This window comes from Castor canadensis, chromosome 2, assembly GCF_047511655.1.
Source record: "Castor canadensis chromosome 2, mCasCan1.hap1v2, whole genome shotgun sequence".
NCBI lineage: Eukaryota > Metazoa > Chordata > Mammalia > Rodentia > Castoridae > Castor > Castor canadensis.
This window is the reverse complement of record NC_133387.1, coordinates 7965932-7988372: the sequence shown is the minus strand read 5'-3', so window position 1 is coordinate 7988372 and position 22441 is coordinate 7965932. Positions and strand designations below refer to the sequence as shown.

Below are 22441 nucleotides of genomic sequence, written 5' to 3'. Positions count from 1 at the left end.
CCTTTGTCCCTAGCTGGGAGCATGTAACACAGAAAAGAGCATTGAATTGGAGAGTTTCACTCATTCAACAAATATTTATTGAGTACTAATATGCCAGGTCCTATAATTGAAACTAAAGACTTGGTAAGTGACAAAACTGACAAAAATCTGTGTCCTCGTAGAATTTAAAATGTATTTGCATGGAAATGTTCAAAAACAAAGTAAGTGTTGGCATGTAAGATGGTGTTCAAATGCTATGGAAAAAAACAACCAGGTTAAGTGAGGTAAGGTAAAAAAGATTAAGGCTGTCAAACAGGAGCCTGTGTTAAGCATGTGACAAAGGCAGTAGAAAGGAGCAGAACCACCAAACAGCAACAACTCACTTACAGTAAATCCAGTAGGAAAATAGGCAATACAATTTTTTCTAGTAAGGATTCCAAGAAAAACTGGATTAAATATCTATTTAATAATGCAGATTCAGGAATTCCACAATGTCTCATTAATCAACATGGCTTTACAGACTTTTCAACAGGCATTATAAATGGCACTCAGGATCACTAGTTGGCCCTATTCTGGTTACGATAGGTCCAATTATCCAGAATAAGTGAAGAATAAAAGTTAATACCATTCTATAAAACATATTTATGCAAGTAGACATTCTCTGTGCTAATATTAAACCAAATTAAAGACACTGATTCGTAATAAAACTGGTCCCAAAACAGGGCTTCAATGGCTCATACCTGTAATCCTAGCTATTTAGGAGGCAGAGAGCAAGAGGATCATGGCTCAAGGCTAGTCCAGGAAAATAGTTCTCAAGACCCCGTCTCCAAAAAGAACCAGAACCAACTGGATTGGAGGTGTGGCTCAAGTGATAGAGTGTCTGCTTTACAAGCTCAAAGCCCTAAGTTCAACCCCAGTCCCATCACAAAAAACTGGTCACAAGGTTATATCATTCTCTTGTAAACTCTAACACTGGCCATTCAATCTTAACCAAATAGCATCATTTAATATGTGTAACTGATTTGATGATCTGTATTTAATTTATAAATCTGTTTTGGAATTACCATAAGAAGTTTATATCTGTACATTTTTAGGGATGTTAATAAAATTAAAATCAAGCAAACCCCAGAATTTCATTCAACCCAAGTTTTTTTAAATACCATAATAGCACCAGACATGTTAGCAAATATCAATAATATCAATAATTTTCAACAACAAAAGAAAATTAGAAAAAAACTATGGAGTACTGAAGTAATTCGGGAATAAAGTGATAAAGACTATAACTGGGTTGACAGCAACATGAAATGGAGAAAAAAGAGGCAAGAGACATTATAAAATTAAAAATTCAGATGAAGTCATATGAGAAGGAAAGATAATGCAGCCCTAAATAAGCCATCGCTACAACAGATAATTTGGAACTCAGGATACACTGTGAGACATTAATAACAACTAGCTACCACAGAAAACAGAAGGGGCAAAAGATTAAAAAAAAATAAAAACAAAACATCATTCTTGAGCATTTGTGTCATGATACACTTAGTTTACAGTAGTTTATAGGCTATACCTAATGATATTTAATATATTAGAAAATAAAAACACAATTTTTATAACTTTTTTTAGTTTCATTTATTAAAAATAGTAAAATCAACCCTGTTACATATTAATACAACTTTTTTTTTTTGTGGTACTAGGGCTTGAACTCAAGGCCTACACCTTGAGCCACTCCACCAGCCCTGTTTTTGTGATGGATTTTTTTCAAGATAGGGTCTTGTGAACTATCTGCCAAGGCTGGCTCTGAACCGCAATCCTGCTGATCTCTGCCTCCTGAGTAGCTAGGATTACAGGCATAAGGCACCAGTGCCCGACTGAATAAAGAAATTTTTAAAGAATGTACTGAACAGTTTAGGTTGAATAAGAGCTAGTGGTGGAATGCTTGTCTACCATGTGCTAGGTTCTGGGTTTGATCCCCAGAATCACAAAAGAAAAAAATTGCTAAAAGGACTAAATCCTGTAAACAACTCAACCAAATGTGGAAGACACAAGGTTTTAATTTCTGTACTTCACAGATTACTTGTTTTTGCAACTACAGATGAAGTCTTTAGGAAAAAGATATGCCAGTACAATAATGAAAAAATAAGAGAAAAAAATATAAGCCAGGCTTGGCTGTACACATCTGTAATCAAAGTTACTTGGGAAGCAGAGACAGGAGGATCGTGGTTTGGGGCCAGCCTGGGCAAAAAGTTAACAAGACCTTATTTCAACAAACAAGCCAGGCATGGTGGTACATGCCTATAATCCAAGGTACAGCAGGAAACACAGGTTGGAGGATAGCAGATCCTATCTCAAAAATAACTAAAAAGCAAAAAGAGCTGGGGGGTGTGTCAAGTGCTAAAGCAAGCATGAGGCCCTGAGTTCAAGCCCAGTATCATTAAAAGAGAGAGAGAAAAAATACAGATCGTATTTGTAGTCCTCGTTTCAGTAGTGCTAACAAGTTAAAAAGTGCCAGGCATAATGTCTCATGCCAGTAATCCCAGCACTCAGGAAGCTGAGGCAGGAGAATCACCAGGTTGAGGCCAGCCTGAGTTACATAGTGAGATCCGGTCTCCAAAACCAAGGGCTGGGAATATAGCGCAGTGGTAGAGAGCATGCCTCAGCAAGCACAAAGCTAGGTTCAAACCCAGGGCCTTTAAAAAAAAAAAAAAAAAAGCTAATAGTACACAAAAATTGCAGTAATTTACCAATTTTAGCTGAATGACAGAAAACATTAACTCTTGCAGCAAGATTCTTCAGCAATGTACTTTCCAACAAAAAAAAGATCACTTTGCTCCTTCCAACAAAAAAGTAAATTCACTGAGTTCAACATGTAGTCCACACAAAGCCAGGCCTGTTTACTCGAAAGTACCAGCTGGAGAAATGAATTGTCATAAATGCCTTAAAGAATTTGCTCAAACAATAAAGATTCACTAACAAAACTGACATCTAAAGGTTTGTTTCACATCTGAAGGTTAACATAAACTATATTTTTTAAGTTAAATTCTCTGAGTGTGCGCTCAGTTTTACTGAGACACTGTTGGTGAAGAAATGGAACAAAAATTATGCACTAGGAACTAAAGCTACAATGTACAATGCATTATAATTCAAAGATAAGACATGAGATATTTATTATTTCACCACTCCATCTAATAATACAGCAAACAGAATAAAAAAAGTAGGTAAGTCTGATGCCAGATGTTCTTTCTCTAGGAAGTCTATTTTAAATTTCATGTAATTTAACTTGCACAAATCTAACAACATACATTGAGCAAAATTTTAGAGAAAATGAAGTTCGGGTAAGCACAAGGGATCTACCACCACTCCAGTTAATAACTTAAGACTATGTACGCATGTACGCATGAGATGATGGCATCAGGCTGCCATTCCCACCACCTGATCTCTGCATGTCTCACACCGAGGGTGTTTAGCCATTCAGAGTGATTCTATTTTTTAAAGATTGGAATGCTTATTTCATATAGCACTGGCTCCTAAGTGAAAACCAACAACTTTGCTCAAGAGAGAAACAATGATCTGTTCCCATTCAAGACGAAAAATGGGCTGATCTTAGCCAGAGAACTGTATTTGTAATAATGCATCTTCCTATGGACTTCTCCTGGTTAATTTTGCCAAATACTATTTTTACCTGGTACACTGACCTTATATCCTAACACCCAAATAAGATGTAAATCCTTTTGAAGTCAGAATCATAAAATGAACTGAGTAGTTGAAACTATAATCTCAAAGCATTAACAGAACCTCCCAGAATTTCCAGGCATCCTACAACCAAGTAACTATTATCTGTTGGCTTCAGTATCCGAATTTAAGGTATACTACAGCCAGTTCTTTTAAGGCATTACAATTGCCTCTCTAGTCTTACAGATGTCACAGAATCCCTCATTAAAGTAGAGATCCTCCAGAAACACTTTTAGCTCACCTTCCCCCTGAAGCTTATGATGTCACTAATAGTAGTACTTCAGAGATAAGATGGAAATAAATAAGAGGGCACACTTATGAACCATGAACCTTTTCATGATTTTCCTATACTTAAGGTTTATCACAAGGATGATAGCCCCTCAAGTACTATTTGCTTAACAATCAATGAGATTTGTCAGTATTTGTGCTATGGTTTGAACAGGTCCGCTCCAAAACTCAGGTGTCATTAACGTGACAGTATGAAAGAGATGATTAGGGCATGGGGGCTCCTCCCTTGTAAGTAGGATTTGGTGGTGTTCCCTGGTTGATCTTGCATCTGGTCAGGTGAAGATGCTGGAAAAAAAAAAAAAAAAAAAAAAAGACTCTCTAGAGATGCCAACACCTTACTTTTGAACTTCCAAGCTTCCAGAATTGTAAGAAATTTCTGTTCTTTATATATTGCCCAATCTTGGATATTTAACAGCACAAACAAACTAATACAATTTGTTTTACCAAATATATAATTTGAATTATTTGATTACTATAGGTATTATATGATATTGCTTATCAAAAATAATTAAGTCCAGAGAAAATCTGTGAGTCTCCAAATACCCAGAAAAATGCTATGGAGAATGGATCAATTACAATGAAACCAGATATATAATTCCCAGAGTTATCTCTCTGCAATTTCCAGACTAACAGTAATATTCGGGGGTGGGGGCACACTTCTACCCTGCACTTCCACATGGGAAATAAGAAACCAAGAAGCCTAGGATGAGTGGCTAAAATTCAAGATCTACACACTCTAGGGGAGAAAAAGACTCAGCTTTTTTTTTTTTTAGTAGTCTAGATTTAAAAGTTGGTATTTTCACTCATATAGTGTTTCTTTCTAAAGGATCTCTTCCCACGTGTTTGAACAATGGAGAAAGACTGAGACATCCAATAAGCAGTCTGAAGAAATTCTCTTTCCTAGAAAATGAGTGTGGCACAACCGGCCATCACTTGCAGTTAGTGAACAGGAGACAATGCTATCCGACAAAGACAAAGGAAACTTTTATTTGACTACAAGGGTAGATTCTGTAAGAATTGGGAACTAGCCAATTCATATTTCATTATTTACAAAGCTACTTAGTCAGATAAATCACAGCCCATTTCTTGTGGTAAGACCTTTTAAGTTCTATTACACCCACAATGCAGACACACGAAGAGGAAACAGGACTTTAATCACCATGAGATGTTTTATGGAGTGACTGATTTATAAGGAATTTGTAAGAAATGCATACAAAAACCACTCCATTAAATGCCAGCTAGGGAGAATCAGTTAGTCACCTGTGATGATAATGTGAACATAAGCTCAATATTTCTCCAACTCTCCACAGAAACAGTTGTAATTGGGTGAAAAAATCAAGTGTTTCCGGGTGTGGGTGGCCCATACCTATAATCCTAGCTACTCAGGAGGCAGAGATCAGGAGTCAGTGGTTAGAAACCGGCCTGGGCAACGGAACCTGCCCAAAAGTGGGAAAAGAATGAGACCCTGAGTTCAAGCCCCAGTATGGCAAAAAAAAAAAAATCCAAGTGCTTAGAGCCACAGTATTTGAGCTAAAAAAGGGCCCTTAAGGCATCAAAAGCCTATTCTAGTCTTTAAGGAACACCGGTCCTATTGCCTGTGGAAAACTAGGAAGTTAACTTCCCTTCACCAAGCCTCGATTTCATCATCTGTAAAATGAAGATAGATTTTCTGCAGGCAGATCCCCTAAACACAAGCTGTTCTGATACCTGTTCATTTCATTCATTTTAGAATGCAAGAAGAGATCCACAAAGTGAACTTGCCAAAGAAATACAACTAGTTTAAACCTCAAATAGAGCCAAGCCTACTTTTTGTTTAACGTCATACTATTGGTGGGAAGTAGCCCCTTAAAATTATCTTCTTTATTGCATAACCTAAGCTTTCTACTTAAGGTGGGAAGTGGGACAACTACTCAACACTTCCTCTGTGCCTTTCAAGCAACATTTATTTATGCCACCTACAAATCCTCATTGATTACTCTAGAAGATTATTTCCCAACCTTTTCAGACCCAGAAATGTACTGCAGAGCAGCATGTCTCATAGCACCCACTAAGGAATTTTAAAAATAAGCTTGCCAATTTTGTTTGCAATATGAAGCAATTTGAACACAATGGATCTGAATTTTATGAATAAGAATACTATAGCTTTTTGCTGCCAAATGATAGATCAGCATACTGTTAAAAGAACTTAGGACAGAGTAACATACTGTATTAAATATGTAAGGGCTTATCTACATGGGTTTGATTACAGAAATAAAGTATTCTCTAAATAATGGAAAAAAAAAAAAAAGAACTTAAGAGTCAGACTCTGGTGGCTCACATCTGTAATCCTAGCTACTTGGGAGGCTGAGATTGGCAGGATTATGGTTTGAGGACAGCCCAGGCAAATAATTCCTGAAATCCCTCCAAAATAACCATAACAAAATGGACTGGAGGTGTGGCTCAAGACGCAGACCACCTGTTTTGCAAGTGTGAAGCCTTGAATTCAAGCCCCAATCCCACAAAATAAATAAATAAATAAATAAAGTTCCTCTAAATGTAACTTTTTGTAATACTCATAAGAACAGAAGCTACTTATCCCACTTAACAATTAATGTATAGTATTTGCTTTAACTTAAAATGCATGATTTTCAAAAATCCAAAAGTAAAATGTTTGCAGTCGATAAGCATATAAAAAGATGCTCAACATCCTTAATGCAAATCAAAGCTACAATGAGACAACACCTTGTACCTATCAGGACAAGAAAATAGTATCTTGTCCACTATCAAAAGAACAGAAAATAGTAAGTACTAGCAAGGATGTGGACAAACTGGAGCCCTCTGCACTACTGGTGGGAATGTAAAACAGTGCATTCATTATGGAAAACAGTATTGAGATTCCTCAAAAAATTAAAAACAGAAATGCCATGTGACCCAGATCCCATCTAAGCAGATAACCAAAAGAATTCAAAGCAAGATCTCCAAGAGAGATTTCTATACCATTAACTGCAGCACTATTCAAAGTAACCAAGAGGTAGGACAGATGTTAAAATGAGATGTACGCATACAATGGAATAGTATACAGCCTCTAAAATCCTGACACAGGCTACAACATAGATGAACCTCAAGGACATGATGCTACGCAAAACGAACCAACTACAGAAGGCAGGTACTGTGTGACTCTACTCCCTAATTATGCAAAGTAGTCAAAATCACAGAAACTAGAAAGGTGCTTGCCAAAGGGTGGGGGGTGGGGAATGTGTGAACATTTAACACTACTGAACTGTACTGTACACTTAAAAATGGTAAAGATAAAGGGCTGGGGGCATGGCTCAAGTGGTAAGAGTACCTGCCCAAAAGTGTAAGGCTTGCAGTTCAAACCATAGTGCCAAACAAACAAACAAAAACTGTAAATATTTTCTTTTTGGGGGGGAGGGGGAGGTGGCAGTACTGGAATTTAAACTTAAGGCTTTGATCTTGCCAAGAAGACACTGTACCACTTGAGCCATACCTCCATCCAAAGATGGTAAATTTAATGTTATTTTTTGTTTGTTTGTTTATGGTGCTAGAAACCAAACCTAGGGTCCCCACACACTGTACCACTGAGCTACAACCCCAGTCCTGTGTTTTTTACCACAATAAAAATATCTCATTCAGGGATGGCATGAATACTGGGCAGGTTCTCAATGAAAGTAAGTAGTTCTATTATTTATAGACACATGGTTGGTACTCATTAACATACAAATAAAATACGGTGAAATTTTACTATAGACTATGACATCAAAAAATTCAAATTACTCTATTGTTTGTGAAATTCTTCCATAATCAACTAATTTTCTTAGATTTTTTTGTTTACTGACATTGCTCAGATAGTCCTTACTATTAAAAAGGCACCAAAATAAATAAAAATGTTTTGTCTTTTGACACTTTTTTAAATTTACTGGAGACAGCTTGACACTTTACATAAATTTAGTGCCTGCCTATCAATATACCTGATTAAGGCTGTGGGAGTGGCTCAAGTGGTAGTGCCTGCCTAGCAAGCATAAGAACCTGAGTTCAAACCCCAGTACCATCAAAAAAAAAAAAAAATTATCATGAGATAAATTTGAAGAATTATATTCCTCATTCACTTTCCTGCATCACTGGAGTTTCTCAAGCATTCCGACTTTAATCAACATCAATTAAGGATAGAAATTAAAATGTTGTAATAAACACTAAAATGACAAGTTAGCAAAGTTCACTAGGTGTCAAGAGAACAGTAAGAACTCCTGAATCAGACATTTATTACATGTGATCAAAAAATAAATAAATTTTTTTAAATCAAGAAATTTCAAAACAACTTTTAAAATTCCCACGCACGCACTACTCAGTTCAGCTAATGTGGCCTCTTAGTCCTGATTTATTTTCAGTTGTGTTTAAATCATGTGACCTGCTGTTTCCCTGCCCTTAATTTTGTGAAAATCTGCCTCTGCAAACAGTGCCCCAAATGCAAGGTCAAAGTGAATGTGCTCAATTTAAGTGATAAAGTGAAAATGTGAGATATTGAAAGGTGGCATGTCTTTATCAGAAGTTGGGTGGCATCCACAAAATAGTACTGAACACCACACATCCTGAGCCTGTCTCCTTAAAGCCACACACCCTCTCATTGCAAGGGTCTCTACTGTACTACTAAGCAAAACTTACTTGATAGATCCTTATAGACTCTACTTTAAGGGGGAGGGGAGATATTTACATAATTACTTCCTGAGTTTCCACTGTAGAAGTCTCCCAAGTTTTCAGGGCTCTGGCCCAAATGAATTTGGCAACTATTTATTAGCACCTACAACATACAAAGCTTTTTTCTAAGCTCTGCATAAAAATAAGTAAAAAAGAACTTAAAATGAAGGGTCCTGGGAGAGTGAAAAACATTAACTGAGCTGTGTTATAATACTTTCTAAGCAGGAGAGAAGCTATCTAGTTCAGCTGGGATACAGAAAAGGGGTGTTTTGTGCCAAAGGCTAAACACAAGCTTCAGATGTCACAATGGTAAAGAAGACATACCAGAAAGAGGACAGATGATTCTACAACTACATCTCACATCTTTCATCCCTCAGTTGTATTCACAGAAGCTAAATTCCCTATAGGTTAGTGAAACCAGTTGAGATCAGAAATGAAACTAGTTATAAGGGTTTGGACTATCCTGTAGACTCCTCAAAAGTTTCTTTCTTGAATCCCCAAGACACAGCTCGGAAATCCCGAGATCACTGATATTGGTACATGGCACCCAATAGCAGCCCAAAGACCTCCTTTCCCAACTCTTCACTAAACAGGGAGAAAGGTTAAACATAGTTCATAAAGGAAGCTAAAAATTATTGTGGAGGCAAATTAGATATTGAGCAAAAAACTCAACCAATACTTTGCAGAAAGAAAATCATATGCAGAAATCAAGTGTATATACTCTGAAAAACCACCCATCTCTATAATAAATTTACTGAACTATCAGAATAGGTAGACAAAGCTTGACAATCTAAGCTTCATTTCTACCACCACATTCTAAGGTCAAGATTATTTTTAATTTACTTTATTTATTCTTTTAAAAATAAGTTAACTAATAAACATCAAGATGTGACCTATGAAAAGTGAAAACTTAAAGACATACTAAATATTATCACTTTCAAAATTAGTTTAAGAATTCAAGCCACACACTGTACTATTTACATAAACATCCTTTTAGTTTACATGTTTCTGCAAACATTTTGTTACACTAAAAATTTAAGAATTGAGTTTCACATAATTTGACTGAATTTGAATTATTATGTTCCCAGTATTAACACTAACTCATCTGTATATTGTTTTTAAAAAGAAACTCAAGGGCTGGCAGAGTGGCTCAAGTGGGAGCACCTGCCTAGCAAGTGTGATGCCCTGAGTTCAAACCACAGTACTGAAAAAAAAAAAGAAACTCAAACTAAAAAATTAAAGATAAAATATTTTAACACAATCTGACAGGATATCTACCCAGAATACATAAAGACCTTTTACAATTCAATGAGCCAAACGGACAAAATACATGAACAAGAAAAGTATACAATGGCTAACAGCATATGAAAAGATGTTCAACATCACTGGTTATCTGAGAAATACAGATTAAAACCACAATGAGATACTTCACCCTCATCAAATGACTACCATTTAAAGGCTGGCACTACCAAGATCAATGAGTATATGGAGAAACTGTAGCCCCTGCACAGTTACAACTGGAACTGCAACTTCCAACAGAAATGGCACAAGCACTCTGGAAAAGTCTGGCGATCTCTGATGAAGTGAAATCAATATTTACCACTTGACACAGCAATCCAATGCTGAAGTATTTAGTCAAGAAACTAAAACATAAGTCTAGAAAAGATTTACACAAATTATCACAGTTTTATTAATGACCAAAAACTGAAAACAGCCCTATGTGTCCATTAACAGATAAAGTACAAGAAAAAAACACAGCATTTCATACAATGAAATATTACTCAAATAAGCTACTTGCCAGGCAGCAGTGGCTCATGCCTATAATCCTAGTTATTTGAGAGGCTGAGTGAGATCAGGATCACAGTTTGAGGGCAATTCAAGAAAATAGTTCACAAGACCCCAAACCTCATCTCCAAAATAGCCAGAGCAAAATGGACTATATGAATGGCTCAAGTAGTAGAGCACCTGCTTCGCAAAGGAGAACCCTGAGTTCAAGTCCCACCTAAATTAATACTGACATAAGCTACAACATAGATATGTACCAAACATATGGCTGATGAAAGAAGTCAGTCACAAAAGAATATGTATTATATAGTCTCATTCATATGACCTTTTTTGGGGGCAGTACTAGGGGTTGAACTCAGGCTCCCTGCTTGCTAGGCAGGTGTTTTGCAGCTTAAGCCACGCCTTCATCCCCCTATGAAATTCTTGAACAGGAGAAATCTAATCTGCAATTGAGAAATCTGATAGCATATAAATTTTGACTAAGGTGATAGCACAGGAACATATAGTTGTCAAAACTCTTCAAATTATATCTTTCAAATGTATGCATTTTATTACATGTAAATAAAAACCTCAATAAAATTGACTTAGTAACTAAAAAATTACTACAAAGTAATTTGACAATACCAATAATGACTTGAAACGTGTACAATCTTTTGTGTGTGTATGTTGCTGGAGTTTGAACTCAGGACCTATACCTTGATCCACTCCACCAGCCCTTTTTTGTGAAAAGTTTTTCAAGATAGGGTCTTGAGCACTATTTGCCCTGCCTGGCTTCAAACCATGATCCTCCTGATCTCTGCCTCCTGAGTAGCTATGGTTACAGATGTGAGCCACCAGTGCCCAGCTGATTTGCAACTGTGTAACAAAAGAAAAAAGTTATTATATATTCTTAGCTGGTGGGCTTACAAAAACCAGTCCATAGACTGGTACAGTGCTTGCCTAACATACTAGGATTGGATCCCCAGCTCTGCCTAAAAAAAAAAAAAAAAAAAAAAAAAAAAAAAAAAAGCTCTGGATGAGAGAGCAGAACTTGAAAACCAAAATGCCAAAAATAAAATCCCTTGTCACCACTAACTAGGCTTTTTTTTTTGGCTGTACTGAGGTTTGAACTCAGGGCCTCATGCTTAATAAACAGGCACTCTACCACTTGAGCTGCCTTATTGGATGTTATCATTACCGACACCAATTTACAGACAGGAAAACTCAAGACATCAAGAAAATAAAATCCCAAACACAAACTGGCAGCTCAGGAATTGAAATTGAAGTAACTACTTTATTATATGCGCCCATGAATGCTAAGACACAAACCCTCAAGTCAACAAATAAATCTTCGAAGACATCTTTTAGTCTGTAAACAGTAATGATCTACTTTTAAAATAACTGATTCAAGCTGGGCGCTATGGCTCACTCCTGTAATCCTAGCTACTTGAGAAGCTGAGATAGGGAAGATAGGAAAGATAGGGAAGATTGGAGGCCAGCCTGAGCAAACAGTTCACAAGATCCCCATCTCCAACAAAATAACAGTAAAGTGGGCTGGAGATGTGGCTCAAGTGGCAGAGTGCCTTCTTTCAAGTGGGAAACCGAGTTCAAACCCTCCCAGTCCCATCAAAATAAACTAATTAACTCAAATAAACTCCCTGTTCTTGGAACTGATATATATTTAGTCATCCATTAAGCCAGCAGGTAAAGGCAAATGGAATAGATATTAGTGGAGTCAAACAGAACTAAGTTTGGATCCAGACTACAAATTCCTAGCTCTTTGAGAAGCGTTGGTGGTATGGTGGTGAGCATAGCTGCCTTCCAAATTCCTAGCTCAAAAAATTTAGAACAAATTCTTAATCCTTTAGACTAGCTTCCTTCAATTTCCAATCAGTAAAGATTTTCAGAGTGTGTTGCCAAGTTCTGTATTCTGATAAAACATATATAACATTTACCATTTTAACAATTTTTAAATGTCCAATTCAGTGGCAGATGTCCCTCAGTTATCCAAGAGTAAGTTCCAGGACCTTACCTGGACACTAAAATCTGAGAATACTCAAATCCCTTACGCCTTTATAGTGGCATAGCATAACTTTTTTTTGTTTTGGGACAGGGCCATGCAATTTTGCTCAGACTAGTCTCAAACTTGCACACTGAAGCCACCTTCTTGCCTCAGCCTCCTATGTAGCTGAGACTACAGACATGAACTAGGAAGCCCAGCTATCCCATATATTTTAGTCATCTCTGGATTACTTATACTACCTAATAGAATTCAAATGCTATGTAAAAAGCTGTTATACTATATTGCTTAGGTGAAAAGAGCAAGAATGTTTTACATGTCCAATATAAACACAATCTATTACTACTGATATTTGTAACCAGCAGTTGGTTGGATCCATTGATATGGAACTTGTGGATATGGTAGGCTGACTGCATATTCAACATATTGTTCAACCACCATCATATCACCATCCATCTCCAGAACTACTTCATCATTCTAAACAATAACTCCCCATTTACCTCTCTACTCACCCTTTGGTAACCTCTACTCTTATATGTCTCTATGAAATTGCCCATTCTAGATACCTCATATAAGTAGAATCATTCAATGTTTAATGCTTTTTGTAAAAAGATTGTATTTGGCTTATTTCATTCAGCAAAATGTCCTCAAGGTCTATCTAAGTTGTATAGCGTATTTCACAATTTCACTCTTTTTATGTCAGAATATTTTATTGTATACATATACCCTATTTTGTCCCTTTGTCTGTTGACAGGTGACAGGCAATTTTTACAAGAACGAAAAATAGCCGGGTGCCAGTGGCTCACACCTGTAATCTTATCTACTCAGGAGGCAGAGATCAGGAGGACGTGGTTCAAGCCAACCCAAGGCAAGTAGTTCAAGAAATCCTATCTTTAAAAAAAAACAAAAAAAGAACCACAGGGCTAGCAGAGTAGCTCAAGTCATAAGAGCACTTGCCTTGCAAGCATGAGGCCCTGAGTTCAAACCCCAGTGCCACCAAAGAAAACCTAAAAACAGAACACCAGATGCTGGTGGCTCACACCTTTATTCCTAGCTACTTTAGAGGAGGTAGCGATGAGGAGGATGGAGGTTCAAAGCCAACCCATGCAAATAGTTCTCGGGACCCTATCTCCCAAATAACCAAAGCAAAATGAACTGACTGTGTGGCTCAAGTGGTAGAGCACCTGCTTTGCAATCGTGAAGCCCCAGTTCCACAAAAAAATAAAAGATATACATAAAAACTATATACATATATGTTAAACACCTGATATGAATGTTACCACAACATGAAACAAAGCATCTGGCAAATAGTAAGTACTTTAATTATACTCGCATTTTGCTTAGTGTCAGGGATAAATCTTGAAGATATATGTAAACAACCTAGATAGAGTATACTTATACAAAGATGGCTATAATGTCACCAGGCAACAATCTTAAGGAACTACCCTCATATACATCGGTCTGTCACTATACAAAATCAACATAGTTTTGGTCTCTCACTGACCAAAACTATGTTATGTAGTCCATGACTTTGTTGTGCAGCGATTTCCTTTTTCATTTTATTTGTCATATTTTTGTACCAAACAGTGCAAAGGCAAGACTAGTTTAGAAATTTACCAGCTATAACTTTTGAGATACCACTAGATTTAGTGTATTATTTTTACAAGAATGGCAAAAAAGTGAACCACAGTCACATTGTCGCTACTTTCCCCAAGTTTAAACTTCAAAACCTTCAAATTATTCCAATAAAGGTTGGAACTCAATTCCAACCTTACTATTAAAAGACATGCTATCCTCAAGCCAGACACATGCTGTGCGCCTACAGTCTTGGCTACTGGTGAGACTGAGGTAGAAGGAGTTTGAGAGCAGCCTGGGCAACATAGCAAGATCCCCTCTCAAAAAATATTTTAAAAAAGAAGCCAAGCATGGTGGCACACCTACACTCAGAAGGCTGAAGCAAGAGGACTGTGAGTTCCTGGCCAGCCTGAACTACATAACTGACATCCTGTATAAAAAAAAACTATGCCCTCCCCCCTTTCTTGCTCTATCCCTTCCGTACAAGGACCACCAATATGAATATAAAATCAAGGAGATACTATATGCTAAACATCAAGGTGATTCATCAACCTTCTCTCAAGTTGCCTGAGATAACAAACGTGATTATCAATAGTTATACCTAAAGAATATTCAATTTTCAGTATCACAGAATATTATAACTAGGAACATTGGAACTTATTTACTTTGACAATTATTGTTTCTTTGTAATCACTGACTTTCAAAAAAGATGGAAAAGACTTTCAAAGTTCCTTATTACATAAGTATTAATATATCTTATTTGCTTTGCAATTTTCTTTGCCAATTTCATTATACTTATAATTTTTCTTAATTCATTCAACTATTAAAATCCCTATTCTCTAGCACCTATCAACCTAGGTAATAGGTATATAAATTTAAAAAGAAAAAGTGCCTCTGCCTCCAGACACTTACAGTGTAGTAGTGGAACAGAGTGATGAATGAACAAGTGATTACAATCCAATTTAATACAATTTTATAAACAATTTTATACAGTAAAAAATGTGAACAAAGCCCTGTGGAAACAAGAGGGTGCCTGGGAATTCATGGACCACCTCTAGAAGGTGAGCACATCTAATGAACCTTTCTCTGAATTTAATGAATTGCTCCTCCCCACCTGCCCCCTCCAAAGGTTTCACTGACCCACATAATTGCTTCATAATTTACATAAAAACTGTTGACCATCTAAATGGACATAAAGATTTCAAAGCTAATTGATAAATCATTTCTAATTGACCCATAATTTATGATATTATCCGAAGACTTTTCCTTGTTGGTTTTTTAAAATGCAGATCAAGTTTATTAATCATTGTTTATTTAAAGTTTAATATCAAAATAAATTTACACTTCTTGAGTATGCCACCTAAAGCATGGGGAAGATATCCTGAAAAAACCCCAAAGTGACCTGAAGAAATCTGCCTAAAACTTTTAAATGGCCAACAGAAGGATAATCACTTACAAAATAACTTGCAAGACAAAGCCAGCACCAAACGAACATTTGTTTCTAACCACACTAAATCAACAAGTGTTTTTCTTTTGTATCACTGCCATTTACACTACCTAAATATATTCTCAATTCTACCAAGAAATAATTTAAGACAAAATTTGAAACTAATTCCCCAAAAAGATGTTTTTAAAATATCAGGTACCAGTGGCTCACGCCTGTAATACTGGCGGCTCAGGAGGCAGAGATCAGAAGGATCATGTTTTCCGATCTGGAAAACACCCAACACAAAAAAGGGCTGGTGGAGTGGCTCAATGTGTAGGCTCTGAGTTCAAGCCCCAGTACCACAAAAAAACAAAACAACAACAACAAAAAATCTTGTAGCAAGTACAAGAGCAAATACCAAATACAGAATATACAAAAAGTAAAATTTACATTTTTAATCCTAAAATACCCAAATTTCTACCAAAACTCTGTACATTTTTAATCCTAAAATACCCAAATTTCTACCAAAACTCTGCACAACTAGCTTATTTCATAATAATGGAACAGATTATCAATAGAATTTTTAAATATATAGTTACTAATATAAATGTAAACTTTATTTTACAATCTCAACACTTAACAACAGCGCCTGGAAAGTCTGTTCAATGATGCTCAACACTCTGCAAAACAGATTTTTACACTGCATTTCTTAGTCACTACTTGAATAAAACCATGAAGTTAACAGATGCACTTCAGTCTTCATCAGGGGGAACGGTGTAATCAGAAAAGAGCCTACGTTTTTTGAACTTCTTTCCTTGGAATAGATTCACTTCCCACAAAAATGAGAATTAAGATAGGCAGTTTTTCTAAGTGTTTCTGGGACTGTAACACTCCCCAACACACCCTCAAAAAGAGAACAGGATTCTCTGTAACTACTAGAATCCAATTTATTCCTAACTTTAGAGATCGTGAACAGGAAATTAAAATATATCTTAAATACTTTCATTTTCTTGCAAATAAAATTATGAATGAACTAATTAGGACTACACACTTGTCCTGCATTCTGTTCCTAAATTTGAATTAGTCGCTAAGGTTCATGAATGAGACTAATGGAAAATAAACTCCAAAACCCCTAGAAATAGAAACTACATTCAACTGTATCAGCATTAGTCTTTAAAAGTTTATTTTTAAAATGTTCTATGTGACATTAAAACCCCATAAAATTAAACTGATTAAGACTTTCTTGAAAACTAGAAAGCTTGTAGTAAAATATTTTAAATACAAAAGACAGATTTCTGCTTTCAAACGAACTTAAATTTTAAAGATCCTGATGAACAAAGGAAGTTTAGTTGAACTGTGGCAGCACACAATTTCTTAAGCATTAAACATTTCTACATCCAGTTTCTGACTCACCAAAGCCATTGTTCACGGAAAAGAAGACCAAGTTAATAAGAAATTGCCAACCTATAGTCTAAACCACGTTTGTCGTAAACATCTTATTTCGATCCACTTCTACCATCTCACCATTTTTCAATCAACCCCTCGGGAAGTGGGAAACAATCAATGACTAAATGACAGTTGATTTCGTTAGCACCTGTCGCCATTCTCAGCTGTATCACACAAGTTGGCTAAAACAGTTCATAATTTAAAAAAAAAAAAAAATTTACGATTCTCTTTGAAAGCGGGAACTCAAGAGGCGTTCACCAAGTTTTCCAAGGGCAGAGCTCCACGATTCCTCCCATTTTCAAAAAGTAACCTGCGGCACGATCTTCTGATGAGTGGAGGGGACGCACAATGAAGTGGGAACTCAACAGAAAGCCCTCCACACTAACAAGACCGAGAAAGGAGAGGACAGCTCGACTCTTCCCTCGAACTTAGCACAAAGCCGGGCGACAGGAGGAGGCTGCGCAAGGCTGTCGGACTGCTCTCGCGGAAATGTCAGCCGCGGACCGCCCGAGTTCCCACGTCGCGCACGCCGTCCCGCCGCAGCCCGGCCAGGCGCGAGTCGACCGGCCTGGGGCGGGAGCCGGGGGGAGGGGGCAGCCCTGCCCACGCGCGCCGCCCCACGCCCCCACCCGCCACGGCGGAGACCCCGAGTGTCGCGCCCTCCCCTCGCGCCCAGCCACCCCCCCGAGACACAGTCCGTCCTTTGTCTGAGTGCGGACTCGCGGCTCGGTCCCACCAACTTGTGTCTGTCCCGTCCCACCCGGGAGCTCCCGCCGCCCCACCACACAAAGGAGACTTGAGGCTTGGGGCTGCCAACCCGGACCGGCCACCGGAACGCCCCCAGCCTCGGCCCCGACGGGGTCAGGCACCCGGACAGGAGCCCCCCGCCTCGCGCCCGGCTCCCGCCCGCATCTCCAGGGGTCAGCGCTGTCCACTCGCAGGGTCGCGCGGGCCGGCCCACACTTCACGGCCCCGTCCGAGGGGTCTCCCCTCGTTCTCCTCCCCCCCGCGCCTACAAAAGCGGCTCCCGGCTAAGCCCCGCTCAGGCGATTCCGGGCACCGGCCAGGCAGTCGCGGGGAGGTTCCAGCGTTGCCGCCCGCCCCGGGTCGTGCTCCGGAGCCCCGCCGGCCGGCCGCCGACAGCGCGCGTTACCTTCGTCCCGCGCGCCAGCCCGCGCCGCTCCCGCGCGCCGCCCCCGCGCGCCGCCGCCGCCGCCGCCGCCGCCGCCGCCGGGGCTCCACTGCCTTCTGTGTCCCACTGGGTGTCGGACGCGGCCGGACCGAGCGCCAAACGCGGCAGCCCAATCGCCATCGCTTTTATTTGGCCCCCCCGTCCAATCAAGCGCCGCCCCGATTGGCGGGATGCGAGCAGGCGTCTGTCCAATCACAGGGCCCGCCGGGCTCGGAGGCGTCGAGCGAGCCCCACGCAGAGTGCGCTCGGGACTCGCGGGCGGCGGCGCGTGCGCGGGCGGAGGGCATTACTCTGAGAGACTGGGCTCGCTGTGTGGAAACGCCGTCGTTGCCGCGGTCTCTTTGTTCTTTCTCCCAACGCGCGACGCCTCTCAGGAAGGCGGTGGGCGGGCAGACGGAGACGGGGCCCTTGGCTGGGCCTCGAAGCCCGCCGCGAGCGGGAGGTGGGGAGGACGGGGTGGCGGGAACCGGCCGGAGGGCGGGACGGCGCGCTCGCGGCTCTTGGCGGGAATCGGAGCAGAGGAGTTCCCGGGAGGGGGAGGGGCGGGCGCTTTAGCCGAGTTTGAACCAGTTCAAAACTCGGAGGCGGGAACGGTTTTAACTGCCGCGCTCTTTTCCCCGCGCGCCGAGAGGAGGCCCGGCTGTCCTGCGCTCGGGGTGGGGTGGCGCCCGCGGAGAGGGTGGCGCGCGGCGGGCCCTGCGCGGGACGCTCTGCCCGGGCTGCGCTCTGCGTGGCTGGCGCGGCCCCGCCGAGAGCGGGCGCGGTTGCTTTGACCAGTGCTGCTCCTCCGCTGCTTTCCCCGGGTCGGCTGGACTTTGGCGACCTAGAAAGTTAGGAAACGGCGACATTACAGTGATGGCAGGTTTTTCTGAAAGCGCCTTTTTCAGATGTTCGCAGCGTTTGTAGTTCTGAGCACGTGTGGACGAAAAGTGTTTAAGGGGCGTGCGTCTCGCTTAACCCGTGTCGCCTCTGCACAGCGCTCGGAAGATTGCACCGTTTTTTAAAGACTTAAAAACCTTCCTGTTGGGGTATCTGGCGGTGAAGTTAAGGGCATTGTGAATTTATTTTTAATGGACGGTATCTGTAAGGCAAAGTACCACACCCCTGAGTGGCATTCAGTATTGACAGTTAGAGACTGTATTTTTTAAAACTATGAACTGTTGGGTTACATGTCTGAGGAAATTTTTTTAATGTTCTTAATGACTTTATTCTTAAATGACTTAATTTTTAATGACCAGAATTCTGATTTAATCTGTGTCCCCATCTTTCCCATCCAATTTCTTGAACCTATTCAGTGTTCAGCAGTATATGTGGAAGGAATCTAAAAGATACAGAGAAAAAAGGCGGTCTTGTGCCCAAATAAAAACAAAGTTATGAGTAAGTCAGAGTGCAAAAGTAGGTGTTATGCATCTCAGATATCACTATAAAATAATGTGACACATTCTAGCTGTCATCCCTCACCAGTCCATTCACATTCCACAGAAAATACTTCCATCAGAAAAACCAATTTAAACCTCAAGTTAACTAATGATCTGTAGGTTGTTAGTGATTTTATCTTTTAATATTAAATATTAACAGGAGCATTTTTAGAGAAAAATTGCATTAGTCAGCAAATGAATACCACATATATACAAATGTAGCATTGCATCATATGAATTGTTTAAGGTGTTTAGAACCAAGGATTGATGTTGACCCAAGATTTTCCAAAAAATAGAAAAGGAAATTTTAGCTGTCTCCTGAACAAAGACTAGATGGATAGGGCAGCAAGGGCATTTGAGATCTAAGTGATCAGACAATATAACTAGAGCTGAGGGTCCTTATTGGGAAGAGGTAAGGAGCTAGCTAAATGCCAGTATATTAGATGTATTTGTAAAATAGACATTTAAGTAGAGTAGGTTGAAACAGGAAGGAGGGGTACCAATGAATTAGAGTATTGAATTCAGTGATGACAACCAGTTAAGCAAGATAGTTTAGATTACAGTGATGAGCAGGAGAAAGGAGTAATTTGAAAACACTGGCTATGGAGAGCGTGTGATGTCTTTCAGCTAGATTTTGTGTGTTAAATACAGGAAAGTTAACAGAGAAGAAATATTTCACTTTTGGTTCAGAGAAATATTACCTGAAGACTTCCAACTCAAGAGAAGAAAATACTATACCATCTTTTGTGATCGTTTCAATGAAGAAAAAGGATGGTCTGTTTGTTTAATGTACATAAGGAATACCAAATGTGTGTATGTGTGTTAGTGACTAAAAAGGCCTAGATGAAGCAGAAAGCTAGGCAAAACAGTGATGGATGAGAAGGGTGAGAGTCACCAACCTTTATCATTTTCATCTAAAGATGGTCACATTACAGTGTAAGACACTACTGCTAAGTCATTCTGTCCTCTGTTAAATGACAGATCCACTATCAGCAGTTAGGGGATAAAACCAAAAATGGGAGAGTTAAAGTCAGAAAGTAGCTCTGCCTTGCTACTCTTATATTCCCAGGTTTAGCTTTGCTGAATCCATTATGTCCTAAGGTTTAAAGAGTACAGGAGAAGGTAAAGTGCAAAGTTAAGGCTATTAACATCACAGAATTTGCTTTTCAACCCATGAGTAGGATTTACTTCTTACACTTTCATTTGTTTACTGACATTCAACAAGTATTTATGGAGAACTTACCGTATGAATGGCACTCTCTAAGTGTTAATACAGTGTGAGCAAGCAGAACCCTGAGTCCATTGAGCTAACATTCTAATGAAGAGAAGCAAACAAAAACAAGTAAATAGTACAGTCCATAGATGGTGATAAATAACATGTAGGAAAATACAGAAGGAGAGAAACAGCTTGGTCAGGAAAGTCCTCATTGCGAAGGTGACTTTTTTTGAGGTGGGGGCAGGGTGATTTTCAAGGGTGGCCTTGAATCCCGGCTCAAGCAATCTTGTCTCCTGAGTACGACTGGGCATGTCACCGCACCTAACTGTGAGAAGAGAGTGCATTCATTGAGGAAAGAATGTTTAGTGTTCTAGGCAGATGGAGTGACCAGTGCTTGGGTCCAAGGGGCAGCCTGAATGGTATGCTCCAGGACAAGAGAGGGGAAGAGAATAGGAAATGACATTGAAGTGTTTTAAGGTACATAGGCAGATACTTGAGGGCTTGTAGGCCATAGTTAAAACTTTGACTTGAGAGAATTTTGACCATTTAGACAAGCTCATTCTAGCTACTGTGTTGAGAAGAATCTGAATGGAGCAGGAGCCAAAACTGGGCAGTTCAGGCAAGAAATGATTGTGGATTCAACCGAAGTGGAAGCAGTATGCTAGTGAGAGGTAGTCAGATTTTGGATATGTTTTGAAGGCAGAGGCAGTAGAATTTGCTGACAGACTGGATGTAGAAAGCAAGGTTGAATACAACCTATGAAGTCTGTAGGAGCAGTAGGGATGGAGATTTGGAGATCAGAGTTTGGTGTGGGATGTATGAAGTTTGAGATGCCTATTTTCAACCAAGAAGAGATGTCAGATCTCTGTAAGTTATTGTCAGGAGGAAATATTTTCCTCTACCAATTTAGGACCTAGTGGCCAAGGACCTGTGAATTTACACAAATTAACGAGAAAAGTTGTTTACCCATGTAAGAATACTCTCTTTTTCAGTGCTGGGGTTTTCAGTACTTAGGGCTTTAAGCTTGGTAGGCAGGTGCTCTACAGCTTGAGGCACACCTCCAGTCCATTTTACTCTGGTTATTTTGGAGATGCAGTCTCTCCAACCAAGATCCTTCAGATGTCAGCCTCCCAGGTAGCTAGGATGTCAGGAATGAGCCATGGGTGCCCAGCCAATAGCTCTCAAGGAGCTAGGAGTAAAAGTTTCTATACCAGCTTGATAAAGGAGGCAGCACGTAGGGCTTCAAAGGATGAAAGGTCCTGATGAAACTTGTTTTCCCTTTTTTTTTTTTAATGTCTCAGTGCCCAAGGTCAGTTGGAATTTGGGAGGTAGGGTTTGGAGGCTCCGCTTTAGTCAGGTAGGCTATAAATGTTTTCACTTTGAAGTAGTCTTTGGTCCCTTCATTATACAAGTTTGGAGTTAGGGAAACATTAAGACTATAAATTATCAGTTTAAGATCATTAGCATATAAAATGGTACCTAAAGCCAAGGAAGTGAGTGTCCCTTAAAAAGAAGTTCTAGGGTATCTCGCAGAGTGGATCAAATGGTACAGGGCCTACCTTGGAAGCATGAGACCCTGAGTTCAAACTCCAGAACCACCAAAAAAAAAAAAAAAGTTCAAGTTACTCAACAGGAAAAGCTTGTGAAGATAGGAAAAACCAGTGAAGGCAGACAAGGAGCAATCAGTGAAATGGGTGGA

At 39.6% G+C, this 22441-nt stretch overlaps 1 protein-coding gene across 2 annotated transcripts in view; it reads right to left on the bottom strand.

Annotated features, from left to right (window-relative positions):
• Ezh2 (enhancer of zeste 2 polycomb repressive complex 2 subunit) overlaps nt 1–18136 on the bottom strand; it is a 67059-nt gene extending 48923 nt beyond the window's left edge. The window contains exon 1 of one of the 2 annotated variants that reach the window (XM_074061318.1): nt 18070–18136. The gene's annotated coding sequence lies outside the window, so the exon portion shown is untranslated. The remainder of the gene's footprint in view (nt 1–18069) is intronic. The other variant, XM_074061322.1, reaches the window with a different exon arrangement.
• Nucleotides 18137–22441: the final 4305 nt, after the last annotated feature.